Source organism: Hyaena hyaena, unplaced genomic scaffold, assembly GCF_003009895.1.
Source record: "Hyaena hyaena isolate Hyena2069 unplaced genomic scaffold, ASM300989v1 scaffold_178, whole genome shotgun sequence".
Lineage (NCBI taxonomy): Eukaryota > Metazoa > Chordata > Mammalia > Carnivora > Hyaenidae > Hyaena > Hyaena hyaena.
This window is the reverse complement of record NW_024080807.1, coordinates 1,140,580-1,149,414: the sequence shown is the minus strand read 5'-3', so window position 1 is coordinate 1,149,414 and position 8,835 is coordinate 1,140,580. Positions and strand designations below refer to the sequence as shown.

Sequence of the window (8,835 nt, the reverse complement as noted above, 5' to 3'; positions counted from 1 at the left end):
ATGCAGCAGGCCAGGAGGATATCCTTGACCAATGACTTCTGGGAATTAGCCTTTAGATGGGAGTTCTGGGCCCTGTGTTTTGTACTTTTATAAAGACTTTCCTTGTCACCACCCACTTGAGTAACTGGCTTACTACTGTCTCTCTCTCTCTCTCTCTCTCTCTTTTTAAAGTTTATTTATTTATTTTGAGGCAGGGGAGTGGGCAGAGAGATAGAGAGAGAGAGAATCCCAAGCAGGCTCTATGCTGTCAGCTCAACACAGGGCTGTCTAACACAGGGCTCAAACACCAAACCATGAGACCATGACCTGGGCTGAAATCAAGAGTCAAACACATAACCAACTGAGTCACCCAGGTGCCCCACTACTGCCTCTTTAAAAGGCTACCTTCCCTTGCTTGAACCACTTCCCACTTTCCCTACTACTGTTTCCTGAACTTCCCAAATAATCTATTTGTATCCAGTTGCCTGTCTTAGGGTCTATTTCTGGCAGAACCTCCACCAAGACAAGTACAAACTATACATGCAGGTCACTGATCAGTGTGTCTACAGTCCAGACTTCTCTACTGAGCTCTTGATGCATACATCCAACTTCCTGATTGAATGTGTGTTTAAATGCTTACAAACAGCTCACCCTGAACAGGGGATACCAGAGAGCTTGGAATCTGTTTAACCTGCTTCTCTTCAAGTTCCTCCCAGTGTATTTTTAAATTATTATTAAATTATTAAATTAAATTAACTAATTTTCTTTTAGGGAGAGAGTGCCCAAGTGAGTGAGAGGCAGAGGGCATGGCAGAGAGAGAGAATCTTATGAGGGGCAGAAAAGTGAGAGAGAGAGACAGAGAGAGATTGAGAGAGAGAGAGAGAGAGAGAGAAAGTAGGGGTCACCTGGGGCAGGGCTCAAACGCATCCGAAGCAGGGCTCGAACTCATGAACTGTGAGATCAAGACCTGAGCCAAAGTCCAATACTTAACTGACTGAGCCACCCAGGTGCCCCTTTGTTATTAGTTTAGAGACAGAGAGAGAGAGAGAGAGAGCACATGTGAGCAGGGGAGAGTGGCAGAGGGGGAGAGAGAGAATCTTAAGCAGATTCCACGGCCAGCACAAAACCTGATGTGGGGCTTAATCCTATGACCTGAGCTGAAATCAAGAGTCAGACGCTCAACTGACAACCACCCAGGTGCCCCAATGTCCAGTGTATTCTTATTGGTGTGGGGTATGATATGCAAAGTACTTGCTGTGGTGTGAAGAGTCATTCTCACCTGCTCGCCACTCTGGACCATCTTCTTTTACTCCTACCTTACTCACTGGGCTCTAGGGCACTGGTATCTTTCAGGTTCCAAAATATGTCAAGAACGTTCCTTCCAAAAGCCCTGCACCTGCTCTTCCCTCTGCTTGGAAGAGTTGTCACACCCCTCAGGCCCCAGCTTCAAAGCCATCTCCTCCAAGACACCTTCCCTGACCACCCTCTCTGAAGGTGCTTCTCCCCTTCTAGTCGTTCTCCAAAACACCACTCTCTTTTATTTTTTTCATAGTACTTAACAACACTTGAAATGATCTTACCTATTTGTTTATATGTGTATCTCAGTCTTCCCCACTATCAAGGAAGGAGCTGTCTGTCCTGTCGCCATTCACTTCCCATGGGAATACTGGGCTGGCACTATGGAGACAATCTATGAACACTTGTTTGCACTCATACTGAGATTTTTAAACATAACATCCAGAATTTCTGCGAGTATACTTCACTGCCTATTTCCCTCACTTTCCAAATTGACCTCTCTTTATGGGAAATTTAATTGGAATGCTTTACATTTTTACCTCAGCTGTTTTAAATTTTTTTTTAACATTGATTTATTTTTGAGAGACAGAGAGACAGATCATGAGTGGGGGAGGGAGAGAAAGAGAGAGAGAGGGAAATACAGAATCTGAAGCAGGCTCCAGGTTCTGAACTGTCAACACAGAGCCCTACGTGGGGCTTGAACCCACAAACTGTGAGATCATGACCTGAGCTGAAGTCAGACACTTAACTGACTGAGCCACTCAGGCACCCCTTACCTCAACTGTTTCTAAAGAGTACTTAATCAGGTTTTTTTAAGACTCTCATTTGATTTTTTCATGTAAGAATTCCAACGTCTTTTTCTTATTAAAATGCCCAAATATGAGGACTTGAATATTGGCTTTTGAGTTTCACAAAATACATCTTTCTGAATTTGTTGTTTTTAAAATAAGACAACCCTCCTTGTGGTACACAAGAAATGATGCAGAAGTATTATGTAATTTATATATATTAAATATATCATTTAGAAGATACGATTATAGATTTAATCAGTTATGCCAGCTTCTCTACTTATTTTAGAGGAAAATTATATTAAATATGTTCCAAATAGATTAAAAGGTACTAATAGCCATTACTTTCAGTAGCAAGATGTATTATTGAAGATTTCAAAGTTTAATCCATTAGTTCAATTACAGTACTTAAGCAAAGCAGGTGCCGAGCACAAATCTCAAGACCTTTATCTCATTCTGTTGCTATTTTTCTAAATATGACTTTGAGTGGCTGATCTTTTAGAGTGTACAGTGACTTCTTCTAAAATGGACACGTTTTAGAAGATAATGTGAAATGAGTTTGAAATAATCATTACCGGACGCATAACAGACCACAAGATTTCAGGGAAGGGTGGGCAAGATAATTTGTTGGGTTTTCTCTAAATGAAAAGGGGCAAGGGAGAGAGAAATCCAAAAAGATGGTGCTAGACTGAGACTAGATTATGTGAAAATGCCCACCAAGGAGTTGAAAATATTTCTGAACTTGTGGACACCACTCTTCTACTTACAATTACTTATAAAATGGTTTGACAAATTGGCTTTTCGAGTACTCAAAATGGGTCAAACCTTTTACTTCCAGGAAGATGAAGTCCACATATTTCCTCCTATTCCTCCTTCTAAGTGCAACTAAAAGCTCTGGACATTATATATAAAACACACACAAGCAAGGCCACCTGCGTGGCTCGGTTGGTTGAGCATCCAATTTTGGCTCAGGTCATGATCTCATGATCTGTGAGTTTGAGCCCCACTTTGGGCTCACTGCTATCAGTGAGGAGCCCGCTTTGGATCCTCTGTCCCCCTAGATCTCTGCCCCTCCCCAACTTGCTCTCTCTCTCTCTCCATCTTTTAAAAATAAATAACATTAAAAAAACACATAAGTAGGCCTTTATGAGGTGGAGAGGTGGAGAGAAGAAAGCAAGACTTTCTGGACACTTCAGAACACGAGGCACGACAGATACAATGGTGAGTTCTTTGAGTTTTCTTTTAGCTTAATATACCCAGGACTAGGAGTTGAAGAAGCCATCACCCCTAAATGTCCATGAATACAAACAAAAAACAACAACAAAACAACAAAAAAGCAACCCCAATGAAAGCCGGCACCCTCTAGCCTGCGAACCAAGAAAGGGGCAGTCTAGCAAAACAGAAAAGTTTTAGGCAATAGTTTCTGTACTACAGCCTCACCCTGGCCCATCCTGCAGTTCGAGTGGGAGGTCTAGACTTCCACCCTTGTTAGACTATAACGCCCAAATCTCCTCACCAAGATGGTGTCAGAAAATGCTGATTAGGACACCAAGGCTTTCATCCCCACTGGTCGGTAACAAGAACGACTCCTCCCATGGTATCCGCGAAGACCATGCAGAGAGCCTAGACTTCCACCCCAACCCAGTAGTGAAAATGCACTCCACCCTCTCCCTGCTAGAGTAGTGGCAGAGGAGGCCTAAAGGAGAGGCAGGCCTTTACTACTGTCCAGCGATAACACCACCCCCCCATTCCGACTTTACCAACTGGAGAAGTATTAGTGGAGACCTAGTGGGGAACTGGGCTTCCAGTTCTGGCCAGTAGTAGTGAAGAAACCCCTCAGGTATCAATGGAGACAATGGAAAACTTGGACTTGTTTCCCTACTTGCAGTAATAAGGCAGTGCCTCCCTTTCCCATGCTGGAGTGGTGTCCAAAAAGCCAGCTAAAACAGAAAATTTAAATAATTTCTAGAGTCTCATAACATAACTTCTAAAATGTATAGGTTCTAACTGATATTCACTCATTATACTAAGAACTAGGAAGATCTCAAATTTAATGAGAAAAGATAATAATGGATGCTGTATTTGGTTTGATAGAGCTACCCTAACAAAACACCTAACAGAGAGTGGGTGGCTTGCACAATGAAAATTTATTTCTCAGAATAAAATAAAATTTCTCTGGAGACTGATAGTCCATGATCAAGGTGTTGGTAGGTTTGGTTTCCCCTGATTGGTTTCTCCTGAGGCCATCTTCCTTGCTTGCACTGAGTCCTCCCTCATGCAGCCTTTCCTCCATGCATGCACATCCCTGGTGTCTCCTTCTCTTCTTTTAAAGACACCATCGTATTGGATTAGGGCCCCATCCTATTAGCCTTATTTTGACTTAATCACTGCTTTGAAGGCTCCATAGTCACAAAAATTAGGGCCCACCCATATCATTCCTTTTAACCTTAATTCCCTCCTTACAGGTCCTATTTCCAAATATGGTTACATTCTGAAGTTTCAGAGAATGGGACTTCAACAAATACATTCGAGGGGGATACAATCCGTCCCATAATAAATATCAACATCAAGATGCCCGAGACTTTAGAATTATTGACAAAAGTTGTAATGTAGCATCATAAAGATGCTTCAATGATAAATTATGAACACACCTGAATCAAATGAAAAAACATCTCAGCAAAGAAATAAAAGTCTCAGCAAAGCATTTAGGGGGTATAAAGAAGAACCAGCTGGAAACTATAGAACTGAAGAATATAACAAACAAAATAAAAAAAAAAAAAACTTAGTGGATGAGTTCATCAGCAGAATGGAGGGCACAGAAGAAAGAATCTCATGAACTTGAAGACAGAACAATAGAAATTACCTAATCTGAACGACAGAGAAAAAACAGACTGGAAAAAAAAAACACAATAAAATATTCCTCAGGCACCTGTGGGACTAGAACGAAAGACTTAGCATTTGTTTCCTTAGAAGTCTGGAAGAAGAGAAGAAAGTGGGGACAGACAAATACTCAAAGAAATAATGGCTGAAAAGTCCCCATATTTGTTAAAAGGCATAACTCTGTAGATTCCAGAAGCTGAGTAAACTTCGAGCAGGCTAACCTCAAAGAAATCCACACCAAGTCATAGTCAGACACCTGAATCCTAACTAGTAGATGGTAAACTGTGCCCTTCTATAGACGGGTTGTATTGTAATGTTTAGAAAATGTGTAAACTAAAGTCAGGGGACTGGGGTTTGAACCTGGGATCTGCTATGCCAACACGTTCATCCTGGAGCAAATTACTGAATCTCTCTGAATTTCAGATTTGTCATCTGAAAAATAGGATAATAATATGCCTCCTCCAGCCCCAGGGAACTATCGTCAGGATTTAACGAGAAAATATATGTAAGGCATTTAGCACATGGCACATACTCAGTATATGTTATTTTCTTTTTCTTCCATACCCTTGACTCCTCACAAGCTCACAAGCTTTAGTAAGCTCAGAATGTAAAAGCCTTTCTTTAGACAAGATTAGCTGAGCTTTGGCCCCAAATACCAGAAGATCCATTACGTTTTCTAATCCCTTTACACTTAAAATGTTTATTTTCCTTTCAGCTGATTTTTCAACAGACACTGTTTCTTTTTGGGGAGACAATTTTAGCATCATATAGTTAAGAAGCTATATTCTGGAATCAGGCAGTTTAGGTCTAGACCCTGGGTCCACAATTAGGCAGCAATTTTCTTGGTCTCCTCGAAGCTCACTTTCCTTATCTGTGTCCTAGGATAAAACTATTGCCTACCTCCATTAGGGGTTGCTGTCCTGATGAAAGATTTATTATATGTAAAGAGCTTAGAGCTGTGCCTGGCCTTGGAAAAGCGCTCAGCAGGGACCGTAGCTATTTGTTGGAGACAGATGTACAGATTACCTTGTTGCTGGGGGCTCTTCTCAAGAAAATTCACCTTGGTCCCTGATCTTCTAGTATAGTTGCTGCTTTCAGATCTTGCCTTCGCCACCCTGTACCCCACACTCCTCCACGGAGTGGAGGCACTCCATTGTACAGGGTCTTCCTTAATGTCCTGGAAGGCAGGAGCTCTTTGAATATTGGTTCAGATTGAATTTGGCAGGGGTACAGTGTATTTAGGGTTCTCCAGACAAACAGAACAAATAGGATGCACTATTGTATAAATCCAATACAGTGCATATACATACAATACAATATACATTCAGTATGTATGTATATATCTATCTTATCTATATTTATATCTGTATATAAATCTCATAGCACTTCACATATGCATACACACATTATATATATACATTATATATAAAAACACATTTTTTATATGTGTGTGCGTGTGTGTGTGTGTATATATATATGTATATGTATATATGTATATATATATGTATATAAAGGAGAGAGGGATTTATTTTCAGGAATTGGCTCGTGCTAATGTGGGAGCTGGCAAGTCTGGAATCTGTAAAGCAAGCCTGTAGGTTGGAAATTTAAAAAGTTGGGATTGCAGTCTCGAGTCTAAAATCTGCAGGCTGGAAACTCAGACAGGGTTTCTAAGCAGTTCTTCCAAACCGGCAACTTCTTGGGGCACAGTAAATTCTCCAAAATTGGAATATTAACATAAGTGATTCATTTCCATAAACAGTCGTGTAGCATTATCTTCGAGAAGTTCAGCCATCTGGCTCTGCTGATGTCACTTAATTGTCCACTGCCTGGCTTAGTGTGATGGTGGGGCCACAGCACATCTCTCGGATACAGTGCAAAGATAACTGAAGTGTGATTTTCCTTGTCCTTGCATAAATGCACTGTCCACTTCAGTGATGGAACCAATGTTCATTTCCTCAGGTATTCGGGGAGGCCTGTGTGCGGCCTGAGGTGACTGGCAATGCATATTTAAATTGTTTTTGTGATGATTTAAGGTCACTTGTAGATCAGTGTCCTGGGCAGCCCCCATGCTAACGTGGCCGGCAACTGGACTTCGTTACAATATCCTAGGTTGGTAAGTCTGGCTAAAATACAGGGAAAGGTGACTCTTGCCTGGCCTGGGCAGAGGGAAGTGCTATAGAGAATTCAGAAGGAGACGCGGAGAAACAATACTTTATGTTTTCTTTTCACAAATATGAAGGAGGTAATTTCAGTGAAAATTGATCGTGACAAAAAATTATTGGAAAACCAAATCATAAAATAATATCAACTGATCAATTTTATGTGGAACATGTCAGAGTGTCTTCATAGACAATTAATAGATTTGGGAGCATGTTAGAGTCACCTACTCTGGCCTCTTTGCTCTTGGATGATGAAGCTGAGCCTAGAAAGGTACTGTGCTTGCCAATTAATTCATTAATCACTAGACAGTGGCAAAGTCAAGATGAAAACCAAGCATCGTGGCTTCCTGCCCAGGACTCTTTCTACCACACCCCACGTGAAATTATTCCTCAATGCTTTTAGCTTTTGCCTTTATTCCTTTAAGAATTCACTCTATAAAAATTCAGCTTTGCTTCAAATTATAAAACTTTTTTTTTTAATGTTTTATTTATTTCTAGGAGAGAGAGAGAGACAGCGTGAGCAGGGGAGGATCAGAGAGAGAGGGAGACACAGACTCTGAAACAGGCTCCAGGCTCTGAGCTGGCAGTCAGCACAGAGCCCGACGCGGGGCTCGAACCCACGAACCGCGAGATCATGACCTAAGCGAAAGTCGGACGCTTAACCGACTAAGCCACCCAGGCGCCCCTCAAATTATAAAACTTTTGATGGAGGGCAGGAATACACCAACTGAACTCAGATGCTTGTATTTGTACACCACTGCTTTTCCAAATGTTTTTATTCTTGTGGTGATTTGGGAGCTTCCATGGGATTCCTAGACCACATCAGTGCACACTGAGCTTTGGAGGTCCAGTCCCCAAGTCATTCATTCAACAAGGCACCCACCGTGTCCTGGGCAGGATGCCAGGTACCAGAATGACAGAGGTAAGTAAGTAAGAAATTATTTTTTGCAAAAGAGATTTCATTTAGTTGGAGAAAAGCTCATGTAATCAGACACAATACAGAGAAGAGACAGCAAGTGCTATGATACAAGGCCATGGACATTAATAAAGCACTTGTATCTTCAAGAGTTCAAGCGAGTTTCTTGAAAAAGTACCTTTTGAAGTGGTCTATGAGGTGAGAGTGGTTTATCAGGTCATGGAGGGAGAGGCTTCAGAGGACAGGGAAGGGTCCACGGGGAGGTGCACAGCACGTGGTCGGACAGGAAGAGAAGTTGAGGTGGGAGAAGAGGGTAGAGAGGGAGCCTGGGATCAGCTTGCAAGGGGTCTTACGCCACCCACTGAGGAGTACTTCTACCACGGAGGATTTTACCAGAAGGTAAGAATATATGTAATACAATGTCCCATCACAGAGACTTTCAAAAAGAGAGAATGGGGCTTGACATAGATTTATTTTTCTGAGAGATAATGCAGATACCCATTTCCTTCACCTAGGAACGAGGTGAAATATTCCTGACATGACATGTATTGTAGGAATCAAATGGTGTCTGTGAAAGTGCCTGGTAAATTGTGCAGCGAGATGTAGATGTGAAATATTTATTAATGTGACAGGCTAATAACACCAGATGATGAAACTCTTGTGAGGGGGGATATTGGGCTTCTGAACATCAGGGGCGTCTGAAGATTTAATCCTGAGGACATTTCTGCCAGATTCTGCAGGTCCGTGACAAGGAATTCATCACTGATGCCTTTCTCAAAATTGCCTTCGCCACACTGCACATGAATGTTCCACGCTT

The 8,835-nt window shown here is 41.7% G+C and overlaps 1 long non-coding RNA gene across 1 annotated transcript; it reads right to left on the bottom strand.

Moving 5' to 3' along the window:
* Positions 1-1,559: 1,559 nt before the first annotated feature.
* LOC120237228 lies at positions 1,560-6,115 on the bottom strand. The gene is made up of 2 exons (XR_005529898.1): positions 5,970-6,115; positions 1,560-1,656 (listed from the first exon to the last, which is right to left on the bottom strand). It is a non-coding gene; the product is annotated as an uncharacterized LOC120237228 (long non-coding RNA).
* Positions 6,116-8,835: the final 2,720 nt, after the last annotated feature.